We start from the raw sequence: 22,029 nt of genomic DNA, 5'->3' as shown, positions 1-22,029 counted from the left end.
GAAGACATTTAAACAGCATGATCCACCTTTCAACAGCTATCCTGCACAATTCCTATATACTTTGTTTTCTTGAAGAGGAAACTTTCCACAGTTTATTTCAGAAAGGTAGAGGTAGGTTTTGTTTCAGTTTTCAGTTATTACTCTTTTTGTCTCTAGGTAAAAACCAGGTGAACTGTGTGGCTGCTTTAAAGGTCCCATTTTAACCTTAAAATTATTCATTCCAACCACAAATAATGAATAAAATGACCCCATTTATTAGAGACAACAGGGATTTTATCTGAAAATCTTACTTTGGGAAGCCACACAATTACTGACAAATGACATAGGGCAACTATAATAAGAATATTTTGAAACGTGTTTCTTAGAAGGAGGAAATTATTTAGCTATGGTGTGAATTAAACAAAAGCAAATCAAATTGTATGATGCAGTAGAAATAACATTTTCAATTACTGTTTCACTATTATTCTGTAAAATCCCATCTTTCATGGGTGTCTCTTTGTGTCTAAATTGTATAGAATAAAATACATAGTAGCATTGCTAGACATGTCTAAATAAAAAAGAAAAAGAGATTTCAGTTTGACATTAAGATAGTTTCTTAAAATTGTAACAGTGTTAAAATCATTAAAAATGTTCTCAACACTGATTACTGAACTATTTTTAATATTAGAACTGTAGTTTTAACTGTATGTGTAGTTTTATATTGTTTAATACATGTACTATGTTGTTTCTCCATAGCACTCACTGAATTTGATTAACAAGATATTAAAAGGGGAAATGTTTGCTAAACGACAGCAACGTAACTGTGACTGAAGATCTGGTGAAGGACCATAAGAAAAGAAACATATCGCAAAAACAGAACAATCCATAGGTCTGTAGTTCATGTTCTATTTATTGAATTTTACTCTTTCATACTGTTAAGTGAGTGTAAGAAACGCTTTACTGTCTTTCCAAGTATTCTATTGGGGGAATATTTAATATCACTTCTAGAACAGTAGGATATGAATATCTTAGTAATTTTAGAAGAAACACATATTTCTTTCTGCTCCTCACCAGGGAGAAATTACTTGGCTTTTTTTCTCTACTGTATGACTGGAGCAGATTTTCTTTGTAGTATTGATGTTTTTGCTGCTCTGACGAAGTGTAGCAATGAATTCAATGCTGGAATTCAGCACAATCTACATATTATGGGTAGCAGGTGTTGATGATCACATTCGAGACAGGTGTGCTAGCTTAGGTAGCTGAAGTTGTTTCCATGGAGACCTTTGGAAATCACAGATAAATCTTTAAACATGGGCATATTGCATGCAGAGCAAAACCAAGGGAGCCATCTAAGCTGGGCAGTAGGGACAGGTAAGAACACTTGGGCAAGTTCTTAGACTGCTGTCCTAGCACATTTAGGTAGCTAACTGTGCCAGAAAGAAGCACCCAGCTCCTCTGAGGATTCACAGCTGTGCATCCTCCCTCACAAGCTCCCTTTACAAGGGTGTTTCAGGCATTTGCTACAGCAATGCTGCCCTCTTCCCTTCTCAGAGGCCAGCATACAGAGCTATTGCAGCACACGTGCAAGGCACAGATCCCCACCTTCTTCCTTGCCAGAACACAGATTTAAAGCAAGACTCACCCTTCCATAAGTACTGCGTTAATACCTTGGGGGGTTTTCAGGTTCTTCTTGTGAATCTGTTCTTTTTTATAGAAACTGAGGTATCCTAGAGGACTGGTAACAACACCAATCTAGATTTACTTTTCCTTCCTCGAACTCACAAAAGCCCAGGAGAACTTTTGAATTCTGAATCCAATTCCCTGCTATTCAGTCACCAAAATTTTTAGTAAGCTGCCAGTTTCTACCTTAGCAATGCTTAAAATTTTACTTCCTCCTACTAGGAGTAAGAAAATTTTGCTTTAATGAGCTAGAAACCTTCATATTTCCAGTCTGTGTTTATTCCTGTCTGCTCTTTTACACTCAAGTTTTTCATGTGTCAAAAGTGTCTTATTCACTGCCCAGCATATTTATATTTGGCCACCCTATGCCTTCTTAGTCCCTGTTCTGTTAGGTCAAACAATGTTGTCTTTCAGGTGAGCAGTAGTAGGGTAAAAACAAATGGAAATTTTCCCTCTTCCTCCCTTATTGAAAGCAAAGTAATAATTCCCTTTCTTTTTCGTGTTCCCACAGCTCCCCCTCCTGTTTCCATTTATTCAGGCCCTTGGGAAAAGGCAATAGCACCTGAAGCAAAGTCCTTTCCCCTTCCACACGATGGGAGGCAGTGTGAAATGCAATCTGCCAGTACGTAATGACTTTAATTATGCTAAAATTCAATTAGGCCTCTAGGCAGTTGAGGAGCAAAGACACTAGGCCAAATCCATCCCTTTAAAACCATCAGGTTAAATTGTTTTCCCACATATGTAAATGTTACACTGGGTGAGAGTTGCGTTGGTAGGAGTGCAGATTCACCCTCTGACCCAGCTATGTAGGCTCTCACACCTCTTGCAATTATCTCATGTCTGTTCAAAAGAGAGCTGACCTGTTTGTGGGTGAAGGTCTCTGCGAGCTGATGTATTCCCCCAGGATGAATGTCATGTCATCTCATCCATTTCATGTCACACTGGTGTGAGACACAGGCACAGGGATGCTTTTATGTAAGAGCTGGTGAGCACTGTGTTCTTTCAATTTAGCCTTTACTGCAAAGCCTAAAAATTCCAAGAAGTTGTGAAATTTGTTGATGGTTTCAATATTTAATACCTCAATTTTCAAAGCCATGTATGTTTTCAAGTAAAAGTAAAAAGAACTAGAAGGAAAAAACAAATTCAAAAAATCTCAAGCTAATGGTTATTTTAAATGTTGTGTTTATAAATGTTACAAATGTACAGTTTTTAAGTGATTGATGTAAAAACTACGTTTATAACATTTGCCTCTAATCCTTAAAAGTGGGGGGTTTTACCTGTGAATCACTTCATAGCCTGAGAGTTTTGTGCTTTTTACCTGCATATCCTTTTCACAGTTTCCCATTTCAAAGGCATTCTAGAAACAATTTGTATTATTGTATATAGGAGCTGTAAGGATGCAATTGCATTTGCCATCTACAGTTCTTCTGTGAACAAGAACCTAAGGATCTATCAGCTTGAAAATTCAAACCTAATTTATTAATAGATGAAGTATTTTCCTGACTTGCTACAGACCAAAAAATGGGGAGAGAAAGGAATTAAATACATAAAAGAGTCTAACTCAGATGCAGACCTCCTCAGAGTAACAAACCTCCATCATCCTCCATTTCTAAAATTGAGAGCACTTCACTGTTGCAATATGTCTGGAACAATACTTATTTTCTGACAAGTTGCAAAGGACACCAGGAAAACTAGCATCCAGTTCAATAACAAACATATTAGAAAATACAACTTTCTTCCTTTTGTAAATATCAGCAGTCCAGACTATGAGTTAAATGATACCCATTCTTAGCCACATTACTGTACCATTTTTCTTCTTTGGGCCTATATGTTTTTTTATGTCATTCTGATAAGCAAAACTATTTTATTCAAATCAATAACACATGTATGACGATGAGCCAGTGATCAGGAATAAAACTTTCAAAATTTTTTATTCTTATAGTTTAACTCCCTCATCCCCATTCCACAGATGCATTCTGCATCCTATAAATGCCATACTTTGCCAACAATGTCACATCATCAGACATTGCAGCATCTACACCAAGCTACGCAGCCCATATTTCTCTTTATTTTTTGCTGGGTACTCACACATCTTATTAAGTTTCAACAAGACATTTCCTTTAGCCTGGCCCACTTACCTTTTTCAGTATGCACTGTTGGCCAACTCTGTGCGTGATGAATATGATGGATCAGCTGCATCAGTGGACAAGGAAAGGGCTACAGATGTCAAATACCTGGACTTGTATAAGGCCTTTGACAGATCCCCACAATATCCTTCCCTCCAGCTGTAGAGAGCTGGATTTGATGCATGGATGGTTTGGTGGATGAGGAATTGATTGGACACCAAGAGGATAGTGGTCAGTGGATCAGTGTCCTGATAGACATCATTGAAAGAGGCATCCCTCAGGAATCTGTACTGGAACCGGTGTTGTTTAATATCTTCATTAATTACATTAACAAAGGGATCAAATTTGCTCGCAGCAAATTTACATGACACCAGGCAGAGCGGTGTGATTGACACTCCTGAAGGACAGGATGCCATCCAGAGGGACCTGGACAAGCTGGAGAAGTGGCCCATGGCAATCTCATGAGGTTTAACAAGACCAAGTACAAGGTACAAGTATCAGTCCAAGGCTGGGGGATGAACAGATTGAAAGCAGCCCTGCTCAGAAGGATTTGGGGGTGCTGGTGGGTAAGAGGCTGGACATGGCCCAACCACTTGTCATTGCAGTGCAGAAAGCCAAACATGCTCTGGGCTGCATCAAAAGTAGAATGGGCCAGCAGGATGTGGGAGGGGATTCTGTCCGTCTGCTCTGCCCTGGTGAGACCCCATACGGATACACACAGATCTGGGGTTATTGGCTAAAACAGGGATTGCACACTCAGAGTGGGATTCATCTCATCTAGAAGCAGAAACCCTACTAAGAAATCAGTCTGTTCAGGTTTCTGAGATCCCGCATACAGTCAAGAGAGAGAGACAAGAATATCCGTCAACACATTCAACCCAGACGTCTAATTGCTTTAGATGGACAGAATCTGGGTCCAGTGCCTATAAGAGACAACTGCCCTAGGGAAGCTGCACAAGTGATATCAGGACACAAATCCTGTGTTATGGCAGAAGTTTCTTCAAGGCATTGTGAGTCCAGTGTAACTAACTCCTATTGAAATCTGGAGGACCACACAGATTAAATGTGTATTTACCTAAAATAAAGCTAAAGTTATAAAATTATAATAGCAAACATTGGTAAATGTTGCTCCAGTACTACTATGTTGTTTCAATGAAATCCTTGCTTTACTTGGAAATGCATCTAATACATTCTATTAGGAAACAGCCAATCACAGAAATGTTTAAGACCCTAGATGCATGGTGCAGAAATGTAGACTTCAGAAATTTTTTTTCTTTTTCCATTTAAACCACTTAATACACATGTATCATAAAAGAAAGACACACATTGCCAACCTTCCAGATGTTCTTGGTTTCCTTTGTGGGCTATACTATCTGCTAAAAAAGACTTCTTGTTCAAGAAAAGCCTTTGGCTTAGTTGAGAAATGCTCACTGTTTGAAGGGTATCATCCCTGTCTAATGGATACTAAGTACAAACAAATAAATTGAACTCTTTCATAAACAAATAGAGCTTGCAAGTAGCAATCATAGATCTAAATGTTAAAATATGAAAAGTTTTTTGTGGTTGCAGTGCAATGCTTCTAAGCTAAGGCCTGACTTATTACATCTACATCAAAGTTTACTATTTCAGGCTTATCATCTGTCAATAAAGAGAAAATAATATTTTACTTCCCAGGTTAAGTAGAATTCATGAAGTTGAAATAATACTCATTGCTTGTTCTGTCAAAAAGAAGTTTTCGCAAAGAGAAAGCAAAGGAATATAAAATGAGTAGAAAACACCTTGTGATAATTTTCACTAATTACATATCCGATCTTTTTAAAATAGTAGGTTAATTATGATTACCTATATAACAAAGATTTCCTCCTACATGTGTGTACACTCTGATAAACCTTTTAAGTCCAGCTTCTACTTCAGCATGGCAGAATATCATATTGCAAATGCCCAGGGAACAGTTGTGAGGCAGGGGAGGAAGCAGTTCTCAGCCTGGTAAAAGCCATTTAACTTGATGTCATTTCAAGCAAAATATGGAGAGCCAAAAGGAAAGATTTGTTTCAAAAGCCAAGAAAGCTGACAGTCCCATCAGAGGAGCAGCATATAAATGCCAGCAGCATCTCTACAATCTCAGATCATTTACACTGGCAGACTAAGAAACTGCTAATTTAAAACTGTTTCTGCTGTCTCAGTCCAACATAGGAAGGATTCAGTGGCATTAAAGAGTTTGGTGTTTCCAAATGTACCACAAGCACACATTGTAGCCACCAATCCAGCAGTCTGAAGGAGTGGGAAGTTACATAATCAACAAAAAATAAAAAAAAATAAATATAAAAATAAAAATGGAAAGAGAAAACTGGGGAAATATTGATAAGCATTTGTATTTTCCTCATTATAGAGTGCCCAAGTGGGAGCCAGCAGCTGCAAATCACAAGACAAATCACTGGCAAACTTTTCTGACAGTGGTACACGTACAGTTCAGCAGTCTCATACTCTCAGAGAAATGGTCATAGGATTGACAAGTTACTAGCAAGAATATCTGTGAAATAATTGTGGTAGAGTAGAGTAACAGGCATCAAAGAAGGATTTATTACAGAGTGGTACTTAAAAAATAGGAAGGCTCCAGTATTGAAAAACTCCATCCCAGAATCTACAGCAAGGTCAGTAATTTTAAGCAGTTTCCAAAATGGGCAACACTTACAGATCCTAGACTCAAAGATTTTAAGGCCTCTTAAAGTCAGTCTAAATGGACTGTTCTCATCATCTTCTCTGCTTGCCTGCACAGCACAAGCTGTAGCATTCCACCTAATGACAACTTGTAGAATTAAAACATATGTAGTTATTATATCTTCTTTCACACTTGACTTGACGTGCTGTAGGTGTTTGTAAAGCAATATGCAATTAAATGAACAGAAAGTGTAGATACAGTCACTAGCAGAGCCTATAGTAGCCACAGTGCCAAGACTTCCACCAAACATGGGGAGTTTAGCTGCTGAATTATGTGTGACTTTAATGCATATTATAAAAACAATGAAAAAAGGCACAATGTTTGACTACTCACAATGTGACTGAGTCTTTATATAAAATATAGTGACTAATTTGATTCTCTCTAAAGGAAATAGGACACTTTTTTTGCATTCCAGTGGGATTTTTATCTCTTACATATATACAGCATTACATAATGGATCTTCTATCTGTATTCTCTTACAGATGAGCTATTTTCATGAAGAAATATAAGTACTATACTAGGAATAGCAGTAGTACTCTGCACCATCTAGGATTTTATCTGGTGAACATAAGAGAGACCTCAGAATCTACCAAGTGAAGAAGCATAAAAATTAATTTTCCATAATGATGACCAGATAAAATGCATACATACATGTGGCCTAAAATCAACTGCCTGCCTTTATGCCAGGTAACTATTTCATTACTTCAGAATAACATCTTTTACATGCAAAGTTCCCCTTTGAGTCACTATATATTACATAGTATCAGCCTCCACATCATTCACCCAGGAAATGCAACATGTACAGCCTACAGCAGAAGTGGTATTCTGTCCCCATACCCATTAAAATGAAAAAAAAATATTAGGGGTTTCTGTGCTGCAGGTGGTTTTTCTCCCCTTTTATTTTTCATTGTCTTTAACTACTTGAAAAATAAAAACAATGGATTTTCACACATTAGTACATCTGAATAGATGTTTAAGATCTAAAAGCACAGATGGTATTGGAGGTGAGCCAACTTTGAGGCTTATTTTGTAGCTTGAAGCTTTTTTTGCACAGCTGATCTGCATTCAGAAGGCACCACTGGACCCAAGAAGCAAAAGACCCAGAGCATTCATGGGCATAGGCAGAGATTCTTGTCTCTGTGTAGGCTGACTTAAGATCTATGCTGTAGCTTTGCCAGATTTCCAGCATGTGGTTGGTATGCAACGACACATCTGCTCTGACTGAACGGGAGGGAGGGAGATGAATGGAAATGGCTACTATTTCAAAATCATGGTTTTCTGGGGCAGAATCAGAAACTGCCTGGAACAGGAGATATGCATTTTAGAGAAAGAATGTCTGAGTCAGTGAAGGCAAAAATAAACATGGAAAATGGTTTTACTGTTTGACTTTTATTGGACTTGTATATGTCACATGTGAAACATTTTATTAGAGGAAATTATTTTTCTTTCTGAAAGACTGTCATTTTGTTCTATTTAATTTAGTTTTCTGACACCTTTACACTGACAACGCCTTATCCAGCATCCCGAGCACATAGCTGCTGTGAGTTCAGCTTTTCCTCAGAGGACATGTTAACACAACCATTAAAAAAAAGTGCAAAAGTACTAGAAAATCTCCATTTCTGCTTTGTTACTGCCATGAATTTTTTGAGAAATTAAATATATATACATGGTAGTCTTTCTGTGCTCCCCTTATTCTTCTGTAAATTTTCTGCAATTTTCATTTCATTTTTAGTGCCTGGAGGGTCAAATAATATTCTTCCATGTAAAGGACAGTAATGCAGAAATAGATAATCTCTGTTCTAAAACTATCATATTATTAACAGATAGAGTACTAAAAATTGTGGGGGAAAAAGAAAAAAATTCCTAGAGTGCAGGAACTAAGTGTAATTTATTCAAGTTAACATAAAAACCCAGAAAATTAATCTAGATACATCACTTGAAGACCAGCTGGATTACTGTGTCTTATCCACTAATAAATTATATAATAATATAATCCACTATAGGGATATTATGATATTAAATTAATCTGTCTAAAAAAAATGAGACAAAAGAAGGCCTAGGAATTTTGTAAAGTATGTTTAATTCAACTTTAGTCAAAGACTTAGGATATCAATCTCTGTCACACAATTCCTATTGATGTTCCAATGCCACTGTCCATATAGGAGAAAATAGATGGTCGAAATGTTTCCATAGGCAGAACAGCCTTGCTAGTGAAGAAAGGACCCCAGAAGAGTGTGCCCTGGTGGCCAAGGAGGCCAGTGGCATCCTGGTAGGAATGGTGTGGCCAGCAGGAGCAGGGAGGTCATTCTTCTCCTGTATTTGGCACTGATGAGGCCACACCTTGAGTGCTGTGTCCAGTTCTGGGCCTCAAATTTAGTAAAGATGTTGAACTGCTAGAGAATATCCAGAAAAGGTAACAAAGGCTGCGGAAGGGTCTGGAATCCAAGTCCTGTGAGGAGCAGCTGAGAGATCTGGGATTGTTTCGCCTGCAGAAAAGGGAAACTCGGGGGTGACTTTATCACTCTCTAAAACTACATAAAGCATGTTGTAGCCAGGTTGGGGTTGGACTCTTCTCCCAGGCAAACAGTGACAGGACAAGAGGACACAGTCTTAAGCTGCACCAGGGGAGGTTTAGGTTGGACATTAGAAATTTATTCACAGAAAGGGTGGCTGGACATTGGAATGGGCTGCCCAGAGAGGTGGTGGAGCCACCATCCCTGGAGGTGTTTAAGAAAAGACTTGATGTGACACTCAGTGCCATGGTCTAGTTGGTCATGTCAGTTGACAACATAGGTCATAGGTTGGATTATGATGATCTCAGAGGTCTTTTTCAACCTAGTTGATTACATGATTCAGTGATCTTCAATTTGAGCATTTTGTACTCCCCTTCCAAGTAGATGTCCTATATAGTTATACAGTGCCTTAATTCCAGATTTCTGAAGGTCCTGCATCACATAATATCATTTTTAAGCACTAATTTATGAACAAATAAGTATATGTTTTTGCATAAGGAGAATATATAGTGTACTAAATTGTGAAGCAATTAGAAATTTATGTGGGCCTAGAAATCAAACTTCATCTCTGATTTTTGTTTCAAATTAATCTGGTTTGCACATCTAAATACACAGGATGTTTGTGAAAAAAAAAGAGCAGGAGGTGACAATTTTTGCTCATCATTTAGATATCTCCAATTTTATAAGGTACTGTTACACAGCTACTAGAAACACCTCTGCTGTAATTCATCTCATGGATCTAATTACGTGTTTCTCCACATAGAGTCCAAAATTTTCAGTCTTTCTCTGTCATCATGTGTTATCATTGTTGCTTTGATCTAAGAAATAGCTGACTAATATCTCTTTGCAGTTCATCAACTCTCTACTGATTCTCAATTGTTAATTAAATGCATTTTCAGCTGAATTTTTCAGCTTCCCTATCAATATCATATTTTTTCTAGCCTATAATAACTTAATTTTGGAAGAAATTTTCACATGTAAATCTTTCATATAAAAGGCAATTCATTGCATTTCAGTGATATTTAAGAAATGTGCTACAAATCATCTGTAGCTATCTTATATTTGCCTAAACAACCACATGTCAAATAATTCATTTTTATCTCAACTAATAAATTTGGAACAATAAAGCAGTTGAAATGAATGTTCTTGTATCAACTGTACACCAAATAACTTGTAGATCAAATGTACAAAGACATTTGTAAAGACAAGGGAATTCAAAGGATGTATTTATTATGTCACTGCAGATCAGTTAATAATGCAGATGTCTAATTATGTAATTAGATTAAGCATTCAGATGCCACACACAATTAACTTAATTACGAAATGAATTTAAAAATCAATCCTGCAAAAGGTAAACTTATACTATGGGGCTGCTCAATAAATTTTTCAAATATTGCAGACAAGATATGAAGTATTTAAGATACCACTAAATGCAAATTATTGCATTAACGAAATGAATGAAATAATTTGTTTGTGTGATTCTTCTTAACAGAAACATACTCGCATGTCAAATTTATAGTCCATTACTTTGTCTAGTAGATAGCAGTAATAATAAAGATAATGCAGAATTCTAATTATATCTGGAATAAGCTATTAAGAAAAGCAAACAATTTTGTACTAAATGTAGTCTTCTCTAAAGAAAAGAAAAAATCCCAGCTGGTCAGGAAAATGCTCCATATTTTTGTGATAATGACCTAGAGACTATGCATGGTGATTCTGATTAAAACATGAAAGAGGTATTTCAAGCCATGTAATCCAGTCATAAACTGAAATCATAATTTATCTAAACTTCAATAATCATCAAGAAAGAAATAGCATAAGTTGACAGATTTCCCAGCAGTATTTCAAAATAACCAGGGAAATCTTGAAAGTCTGACCATAATTTGAACCCAACCCATTACAAAAAAAGATTGGAGAAATCAAGCATCCACATTTTATTAACAGATACTGAAAAAAACAACTTCAAAACTCTTGATTAAAAATATACTCTACTGAGAGCAAAATCAAGTGACTCTCTACACATATGACATGCCAAATCCAAAACCTGTTAGGAGCTGGGGAGAAAACTCACACTTGTCTCAGTGTGCTTTGGATTATGTGCCATCAGGCTCCCCCAACAATTAGAAGACAGTTATTTATAAATTGTTAGCTTAAAATAAAAGCACTGAAGCAAATGGTGCATGGCTACTGCTCCAGTATGAGTTGCTCAGGACCATGACCTTGGATGAGGTAGCCTGAACTGGCTCCATAAACCTAGCTATTAACACCACAACTGATTCCCTGATGCATATTTGACTAGTCAGAGAAACCTACTTTCTTTCTGTCCTTGATCCCGGAAAGGGGAATCCAGCAAAATATCACCAGCTTCAAGTGTCTCCTCTGTAAGGCATTCTTTGTTCTTCATTTTTAATTGATGAACAAAAATCACCAAAATTTTAAGGTCTGATCAAGCGAAAATTGAAGATTCCCCATAATTTGCTGATGTGAAAGGGAATACCTCAACTGGAAGAAGGTCAGGGGAGGTGGATGGCATATTTATGACTTTTCTTACATGAATTATACAACATCTACTCCAAGAAAATTTCACAATCACCAAAATTATAGTTCTGCTGGAAATAGGACTCAAGCTAACACTAAATCAGGCCAGGTGCAGCCTTGTGTTTGGGGCTACATGCCCTTGAGTTCTCTGGCCGAGAAGTGCGGCAGGGTGCACCTGCAAATCAGAAAGGCAACTTCATGTTGGACTTCATCAAAAAAACTGTGGTCAGCAGATCAAGGGAGGTGAATTTTCTCCTCTCCTCTGCCCTCATGAGATGCAATCTGAAGTACTACATCCAGGTCCAGGGCCCCCAACATAAGAAGGACACAGTCCTCTCAGAGCAAGTCCAGAGGAGGACACGGGAGGAGCACCTCTCCTGAGAAGACAATTCACTTTGCTGAACAGCACAGTGGGAAGAGGGTACATGTGTTCCTTCCTATCCCTTGTCCTTGCTGTTAACCACTGCAGTCTGGAGTGTGGAGGAAATAATATTGCAGTTCAGAGTTGTTTGCACTCACTTCTGCATGACCCACAGATAGGGGATATTTTTTCACTTCAAGGGTGTAAAAATCATACACTCTACGCAATTTTGCAGCAATTTTTGGTCCGTTTCAAGCCCCAGGTACAAGCAGCCTGTTTAATAATAACATGTTTAAGTTCCAGTTTTGGATGCTTCTTTGTTAGATGAGATAGTGTTCAATCTTTATATACCTATTTTTTAAAAAAATCCTTATTTTTTAATACCTTAAAAAATGGAATCTAAATAAACAAAGGGTATCCAGATAGGTAACTGCTTCTGAGTGAAAATCCCTCAATAGTAAAATTTCCTCCAAATACATCAGCTCATGAAGCTTTAATTAAATTTTACTTTTTGGGAGAATCCACTGACTAGACAAAATTTTCAAAAAAAACCCCTTTGAAATAAAATATTAATATCATTCCTTTTTGAGGCTATGTGGTTCATTTAAATCTTTATATTAACCTTAATATATACTGTATTATCACTACTGTAAGTGTCAAAAAGAATCAAAATAATGTGTGGGAAATTTCTTTTAACCAATTCAAGAAGTAACATGGTCAAAGAACATGCTGTAAGATCACCGAGCTGAGAGGGGAGTTGAGATTCCTGCTTCCCTTTGATTCATAATGTGATTAATTTTTAGGATGTCAGAATTTCTTTCCAAACTGAAATGCCAGGTCCTGACCAGATGGGCTGATTGGGGAAAGAATATTTATTCCTGTAGTTTGCTGTCTGATTTTGCTATCTTTTGAGTGCCAGAGCAAAACATTCAGAATAAATGATCAGTAAAGGTCATTCAAAATGAGTTAATGTTTAAAAAAAAAAATCACAAAATTATAATTGAGAATCTGCTTCTTCTGTAGTGACATCGGTTGCCTGTTTACTTCGACTTCTGCTCACGCACACTCACACTCCCACCAACACTGAGCTGGACACCTGCCCACAGAAGAAATAAATAAGAGCATAAATAGACCAGTTAACATTAGGTACACTGTAAGAACTGCTATATGTGCACATCCTGTAAATTTATTTCAGCATGTAGCTTTTTGCCAAATTTATGAATAAAAAAAATACCAAAAAAAAGAAGGAAAAAAAAAAAGAAAGAAAAAAAAAGAAAAAAGTACAAAAAAAACCCCCACCTTAAGAGAAAAAAGCTTTTACTGTTGAAAATTAACATCTAATATTACTGAGGGGCAGAACTAATGCCTGTGGTGTGTTAGATGATTTTAATTTCCCATGCAGACATATTCTTAATAGCAAAAAATGCTGATACAGTTAAAATTCAAAAAGGAAACCCTGTCCCTGCAGCAGAGCATTTTCAGTGTGAAGACACCAATACATCTTGCACCACACTGCAGAGTTGAGATGGAGTTTAAGACCTGCCCAGCTACATCTACCCCACCATTAAAGAGGTTAAATTAAAGCCAGCCATGTGTTGCTCCCTGCTGTTCTCTGGAGCACCTCTGTGAACTGGCCAGGTATAAACAGTCCCTGCTGCTACATGGGGATGCCTTCAGACAAAGATTTGTGAGGATACTAAATCAACTAGTTTAAAACATTCTCCTTCCATCAGAAAATTAGATTAACATAGAAAATGAACAAATATTTTGTAGATGGTTGTTTAATGAGTCTATGAGAGGGTATCATCTATTTTAGTCTTATATGCAGACCAGCCCGATCCTGGTACGTCTCCTTTCCAACTACTAACAACGTTTTTCTGACCAAAGCTTTTTTCTTGCTAGCATCAAACAGGATTAAAATTCCCCAAACTGTAATCCTCCTACAGTATGTCAGGATTGCCATGCTATCTAGCACATTTTATCAGCATGTTAAGCTTAAACTAGTGTTTTGGGAAGCAAGTCATAAATTCCTTCTTCCTTTTCCTCTCCTACCATTCTGCTGCTCCTGCTTGTTCTTTCACCAGGTACAAATTGTCCCAGTACTCCAGCTCTGGCTCACTCACCAGGGCTATCTAGTTCCTGCTTACTGTGACCGAAATGCTACTCCAGACAGTCCCCAAGATGTCCATGGCTGGACGTTCAGCTGACCCCACTGAATTTAGAACCCCTGGCAGAAGCCTGACAGTTCTTAGCTGCTGATGCAAAACCGAATAGCTGTCAAAGCAAACCACGACCTTTTTATCAGAAATAATCCTAAAATCATAGCACAGGGATGACAGAACACTCTGGGTTTATAGACTTACTGGGTATCTTCCAGATCTAAGCCATCTTAACTGGCACCCTTAGTCTCAGTGCAAAAAAAAACCCAAAAAAAATCCCACACCTGTCTCTCTCTTGAGGTCTCCTAACCCACCTCTCCTGAAAACTGGGGATCAATACTTCACTGTGTCATGGTCACGCTTCCTTCTGGAGGGGAAAAATTACATTTTGTGTGAGCACTTGAAGCATTTCCCTAAGGTGACAAATAAAAGTTTTCCTCAACTTCAAATTGTTTAGGGCTTATCCTCCTACTTCATAATCACACGTTCAAGGAAAGTATCCTGAACTTCAGGTTCTATCCTTGATAAGAATGTTCCTCGTGTCTCATATTGAAATGACAACAAATTGCAAGCAGGAATAAAAGAGAGCACAAGAGAGAACACGTGTAGGTGATGTCTGCATAGCATGAGGTAGAGAAAACGTGAGTTGTAGCTCCTAAAGTATTTCAGAAAATTTATACTGAGCCAGACAGGAGCCAAGCCTAGCTTTTTACCTGCTAGGGGGATTGGAGCATTCTTCCCAGAAGTAGTGATTAGGGCTTTCTAAATGGAAACAGGATTGCAGGATTCAATTCTCTTCAGAGACAAGAAAGTTTCCCTTTACCAGCATGAGAGCTATGATTACTTGGCAATGATCACCACCACAGGTTCTGAATTGATTCAGACCTGTCAGCACTTGTTGGGCAGCTAACACTGACAGATAAGTTCTGCTAACTGTTACTGGGTCAAACTCCTGTAGACACTTGGAAAAAGTGTCTTGAATGACAGAAGGATGCCTCACCTGCCCAGAATTCACCTGAATATGGATGGCAGACTAAACACATGTGCTTTGGGAGATTCCAGGTTGGTTGGCAAAGCACTTCCCATGTGTACTAATGAGAAGCCTGGAAGACCCTCATTAGCCCTGTTCTCTGCAGGGACTGAGGAAGACTACACATGGCAGCAAAGTATTATCAGCTGACCAACCCTCTGGCCTGAGGAAGGTGAGACTCAAAGGCAGGACAGTCACATTCCCAGAGTACTGGGTGCTCTCAATCACATCCTGCACTTCAGCAGATCTCAGCACTGCACTTCACCAGTCATATCCCTTCCAGGTTAGTACTTCCTTGGCATCCTAACAACCTGAGCTTGCTCACCATTTTGCAGTGTAGCTAACATTCCATGTACCTGCTTAAGAGTGTATAACAATTTTCAAACAGAGATGGAAGAGAATGTATCCCGTGGACTAAAGGGACTATTTCACAGCCATTTTCCTGGTTTTATGTACAAATTACCTGGATACAGATATAAAAGCATATTCCCTCTTTCCAAAAGGTCTGGTACTGAGTTTAGATCTATTCAAGGACAGCATTAACCTTTATACTGTTATTTACATGAATTTGTCATATTTTAATTACTGCTGGTTCACCTACAGAAAAAGTTGCCCTCTTCTTTTTAAGTAATGGTTGGGTACAGGAATTATTTTTGGGTTACTGAACACATCTCTAGTCATTAGTCTACCGTTCATTTCAGAAGAAGTTGATTACATTAACAATCCAACCATCACAAGAGACTTAGAGATGTAGTAGCCTTTTTTTTTTTTTTTAATAAAAACCCACACCACAAAATAAAGCAAATGTAAAAACATGCATTTTTCTTTTTTGTACTGGAGTACTGTCTTGAAGGTTATCTGAAGATGACCAAATATTTTATTTAACTTGTGTGAAGGAAAAACATCAAAAAATTGCATGTACCTCAATATGCAATCCTTGTAAGCAAAAAAATGAAAGGAAAGGCACAGTCAAAGTGCAAAGAAACATACTGAGTGGAATTTGAAACCATTTTTATTGATTTGTTTCCTACATTGTCTTTTTCATTGCTGTTTAGTGTCTTGCATAGCAAGTAGAGATGCACGTGTCTGCAGCAAGTGTCAAGCTCCACTTTACTGTGTGGTTTATTCACCAACCTATATCCACATAAAACACACTTATTAATTTCTTATTTTGAAGACACTGGTGATATCAACAATTCTGTACCACAAATCTTAAGGTAATCTCATACTCCTGTGCAGCCTTCTTTCAAGAGCTTCACCTCTGTCACTCTGGGGTTAACAGAAGAAATTGTTTTCAACCCTAACTATCACTAACTCCATTCATCTGTCTTCATGTTGACATAAATGAGCAACAAGTCCTGTCAAAGCATTAACAAACTGGTAAAATAACTAATAAACTACAGAAATCTGGGGGGTTTAGAAGCTTTTCTATTCCTCACAATTTCTTCTGAGATGGAATCAGGTCACTTGAAGCACATACAGATCACATTTTCCCAGATGTGCCTGATTAAGCACTACCTTTTCAATACATTATGTAAATTGTCCTTAGAGTTAATTAATCTATTTGCTGCCAATAGCTTGCTGGTTGGATTTGGCACTTTCTCCATTAATGACTCACCCAGAAACCAAAAGTCTTCTTTATGGTTTTCTTTTACATATAATTTTCATTCTAAATAATATGATTTTTCCAAATTTTGTTTTTGTGTTCTTCATTAGCTCATCATCAATATTTTGTAGAACCATATATAAGACAATATTTTTTTCTAAAATCATAAACAAAGGTAAGAGAATCTCTAACTTAAAATTACCTGTTTAAATTATTTTCTCTAGGGAATATTTACTATAATTATTGTATAAACAATGAGTTTCCCTTATGCTGAACTGTTTAGGTCTCTAAAATTTGAGAATGTATAAGAAGAATAAGCACCCTACATAAGCTACAGGAAGTTGGAAAAGCCATTATCGAAAATAAACTACTTTTTAAAAAATATAATTTTCTTAATATCCCTTTTTTAGTCACAGAAAAATATCTTAGAAGAATACTTAGGACTTTTACATATGAACCTTTGACAAGGAAATCAAATGCTGAATGTCTCAGGTATGAAGATGATAAGGTCTCTGGTTTTTGTTATGCTGTGAATGGAAGCTGCAGCACAGCTGCTTTCTCAGAAGTGGAGGAATGGTAGGATGAGGTTGTAGGAAGAGGTTGTCCTTGGGTAAAAGGACGTAAGGTAGGCAAAGAGCTATCACAGACCAGACTCTTCTCCTCCAACATACATGTGATACATCTCTAAAAGGAATAGCTGTGTTTTACACTGAATATGTTTTTAGAGTGACCATCAATAAAATATTTTAAAGGGGATACATGCTGATTTACTACAATAGTAGTTAAATGTTTTTCTGATATTTAACCTGTAGCCTCCAAGGAGCAAGGATCTGCCAATCCATTTTTCCCCAGAAACACCTTAAAGAGTCCACACTGACAGTGCAATCAACTGTACACTGAAGGTTTTATTTTTAAAAATCATGAGAATCATGAAAATATAACACTAACTTGAGTATTTGACACTAAAAATAAATTTTACCAAAGCATAATAGCCGTTCAAACATTGCAATCTGTAATTAATCAGGAAATTTTTAATCAGTAAAAACCTTCCTGTTGACCAAGGGAACTTCAGTTTGCGTCTCATGAAAAAGATAGTGGATCAAAAATGGTTTTTTGACCACATAATATGACATTTCAATATATCTTTTTCTGGGGTGGCACGGTTTGAATTAAACATATCTTAACATTTCAAGGTGTAGAGCTTTCCCTATTTCTTTTTGCATTATGTAAACTAGACTGCTGTTTATGCAACTCTCAATAGTTATTTGCAGATTTGACAAGAATATTTTAATAGTTTTTACTTCTAAGTTGCTTTAGTATTTGTCTTTTATAATTGCAGCAGATGTTATTATAGTTGTTATTGTAGCCAAGGTGTGCTACAGAATCAGGCCTCTGAACATGGCATGTTTTTAAAAATGCACAAAGAATTGTCATTAGGAAGAGCTTTGTCAATGGTTTCACTGTGGCCAAATCTTCTTTGAGAAAGTGAGCTGTGCGTTTAAATTCTTGGCTCCTAGGCAGCTGCAAGGTCTGACCCTTGACAGTATCGAATGAGAAACAAGAGGTCATTTCCAAAATCTATAAATTAAAAGCACCAGTTAAAACCAGTAAAAACCAGTTAAAACAAAGCTTAAAATGCATAAATTTAAAACGTCTTTAAAACAAGGGAAAATAAATACAATTTAGAAGACTACTATGAAACTCATCAGGGAAGATGATCAGGAAGACTTACTTATCAAAAACGCTAGTATATAACGGTAAACACCTTAAGATACCAGAGTATAGAAGCAACATGCTGCAAAGCAGGATCATATCACTGCATGGAACAAAAAGAAAAGTGTGACTATAAGGAGCCAACAGAAGGCAATGCTCATCATATCTGTTAGCATAAACTGCATTACCTTAAGAAATAATTCACAGGCATTTAGGCTTAAAAGTTCAGTGTCTCTCTCCCGTGATATGATATTAATATACAGAACCTAAATCACAGTTTTAAAAATTAAGGTTGCTAAGTTACAGCATACTTTATCAGCTAATTTACCATTTCCAAAGACTCATATTGAAAGAAACAGATAACAGTGGTGCCCCTATCACTTTCTGAGCAGATAAAAATTATTCTTCTGTGGTGTGAAAATTTAATTTTAAAACAAACTAATGCGTGTGTTTTTCTGGTAACAGAAATTTAATTATTCATTTCCATGCTGTAAGTTGTATGAATTTAACAGAAAAATACATTGTTAGAAAAGTCTCTCAGTAATGAGTTTGGTTCTCTGGGTATTTTAAAAAATGCATTTAATCTTTTCCATTACTGTTGTTACTACTGTATCAACAGTATAAGCCACTGTGCTCCTAAAATGCAGATACCTGTATAGATTTAAATAGCTTTAGGTTAGCCTTGTTGGAAGATTTCTAAGTTACAGCTTCTGGAAACAGCATGGCTGCCTGAGGTCTGGTCAAGCCTTACACAGTCACCCAAAGTCATAGTAGCTCAAGAACATTATTTCAGAATATTCCACGCTGTACAAGAGATTTTAGTTCATGCTTCAGCAAGGTGATACCTTCATATATATTCCTAAACTCAAACCAAATTGCCTTGGTATGAAACCCAATTGAGGAAAAATGGCTGGGGATAAAATTAGAGGAAACAGACAAGATACATTCACATTATAACAGGTGTTATAATAGTATGGAAATTTTAGGGCAAAATACAGTTGTTGCTCCCTAGATGGAAAAGCTTGAAAAAATAGTATGCAAAGATTTTCTCAAGAGGGAGAGAAATATTAGAGAAAAGTGAAAAGTCAGACTAAGATAGACGCTCATGATCTGTAGTTCAGATGCAGTCAGCTGTCTTTGCAAATTTGCCTTGCATTCCCTGCAACCTTCAGGACAGGACTGGCAACTTTCAGGACAACCAAACAGTGCAGGAGAAACAAATACAAAAATGGGGTTTGAGGAGCGGATGATTCCAGGTTATGATTCTTCATTTTAACTAATTTACAGTACCATGTATTCAAAGGACTACCAACAAAAGTTTTGTACCACTAAGAAGCAGTGTAGAGTTTGAAACAGTGCTGAGTTTCACAATATTTTTGGACAACTATTTTGTCCATGTCTTTACAGAAGGAGGAGTTGGTTGTGAACCAATCAGGAAGCAATATCCTTGGGTCATTAGAACAAAAGTATACATAGAAAAGTATTAGGTGTATGAGAAGAGTATTAGACTGTATAAGTATTAGGTGTACTTAAAGTAGACAAAGCTGCAGGACCACGTAATATGCATCAATAAACATTATCAGACGTTTTCTAGGAAACTGGTGAACCTTTAAATTATATTTATGAAAGTTCAATAGCTTCAAAGGAGATTGCAGAGGAACCCAATTCTCTTGATTTTAAAAGCTGTAGAAACAGCATAAGAAACTAAACAAGGTCTCTTCAAATAAGAACTGTTATCAAGAGAAATAATCTTAAGAAATATCTTTGAGAATAAGAAGCCCTATCAAAAAGCATAAGAAACTGTGTTGAGGGAATTCAGAAATGGGTATTCATTACTAACTCAAAAGTTTGGAAGCTGTAGTTGTATTGGGTTTTGTTAAGCTTTTTTTCACAATAAATAGATATTAGTAATCAAGGATAGTGAAATGAGAGTTATGTGGTTTATATCACTCTGGGGCAACCTAATCTCAACATATTAAACAGAAACTGCAGGAGGTCTAAGATTTCAGTTGTCCATAATTGGAGGGTTCGCTTCTGAGAAGAAGAAAAAGCAAAACAGCAGGATAGTTCTAATTCTGGAGACAAATTATGTGGTTCAGAGAAAGTGATTGAGACTGCAAATCCTTCTCTTGCTATTAAGCAATAAGCTTAATAAAGATGCATGAAGAATGTCTTACTTCTTAGCTTCACTCAGGCTTATGGAATTGAGCCTCACAGTGCTGTGGGAAGGGCTCTGCTTCACCTACTAGAAAGCCATAGGGAAAAGACTTCTTTATTTTTCTATTTTAATAGATGGTTTCAAAACTGACAGCATCTGGCAGACTGAATGTACCGCCACCAATTGTCAAATTTGCAGAAAGAAAGAAGCAACGATTTGAGCACCAGAGTGTTATTTGGATAGTAGTGTGCTTTTACTTCCATGTGCTTCATTTGAAGAATAAAGTAAGTCATTACAGTTTGGCTTAGATGAGGAGAACCCTAATTAGGTGAAATGAGATTTATTTCATTTAGAAGATGCCATTAGTTTCAGGAAGACTGCACTGGGAGAGGCAGTAGAAGGAAGGATTAAAAATGCTATGCTCAAAACTAAAGGAGAGGACTACAGCCTAACCATAACTTTTCACATGTGATGCAGCAAAGACTGATTTTCATGACTGATGTTTCAACAAGACAGGTAAATAGAGATCAAAATTGAAGACCTAATTTATTTCAGATATTAATGCAAAGCATAGCAGAAACTGGTAATGGTAGAATGGCTGGTGATTGGGAGAAAAAGAAGATTGGGATCCAAATCATTGCCCATAAGTTCAAAGGCATGGTGTTTATTAATAAGACATGCATCTATCTTGACTTCAGCTTAACATTCTGCCCAATTAAAATGTGACTAATATAAATAATAAACTAGGTTTTCACTTATAGTTTTATTGGAAATGAGGCTCAATTCCAGGAAATGTTTCTCTCAGTGTATTCTTTCCTACATTATAAAATAGGAGACAACAAAACTTCCTCTGAATGCAATTTCAAGCCTATAAATCACCAACTACTCTATCTGTACAGTGAGATAAGAAATTGAATTTAATGAAGTGAAAATATATTTCTCATTATTTCATATTATTCTGAGCTCATTATTTTCAATATATGGTTCTTATGCCTAAGTACAAACTAAAGAATCTTATTTCTATACACAATATGGAAAAGTCATCACTTCAGAGTGCTTGTTGCTCCACCTACTGCACAGTGAAATGGTAACTGAGGGTTTCTACAGTATGGATCATTTACGTTATAAGCATGTTCCCAGCAATATCAGGGGTCAAATATTAAAATTTTTCTCATATTTCTTGGTTACTTGGGCAAACACTTTGTGACATCAAGTCATGTCATACTCCAATGATCTTTTAACAAAAGTACCATTAACATATGGTGTTCTTACACATACACATCTTCTGCTTATAAAATGTAGAGTACGGTTACATTAGCAAGGTTATAAGAGCTATAGCTTCATTTAAAACTTTTTCCTGCTCTTTGATGCTGTACAATCACCAACTGTTCCTTTGAAATGCAGCAGCAGCTGAACCAAATCACTCTCAATCGACATTAGTGAAAAC

Source organism: Chamaea fasciata, unplaced genomic scaffold (assembly GCF_029207755.1).
Source record: "Chamaea fasciata isolate MVZ Bird 193981 ecotype frontalis unplaced genomic scaffold, bChaFas1.0.hap1 SCAF_3, whole genome shotgun sequence".
In the NCBI taxonomy this organism is placed as follows: Eukaryota; Metazoa; Chordata; class Aves; order Passeriformes; family Sylviidae; genus Chamaea; species Chamaea fasciata.
The sequence above is the reverse complement of the archived record's forward strand: the minus strand, read 5'-3'. Positions refer to the sequence as shown.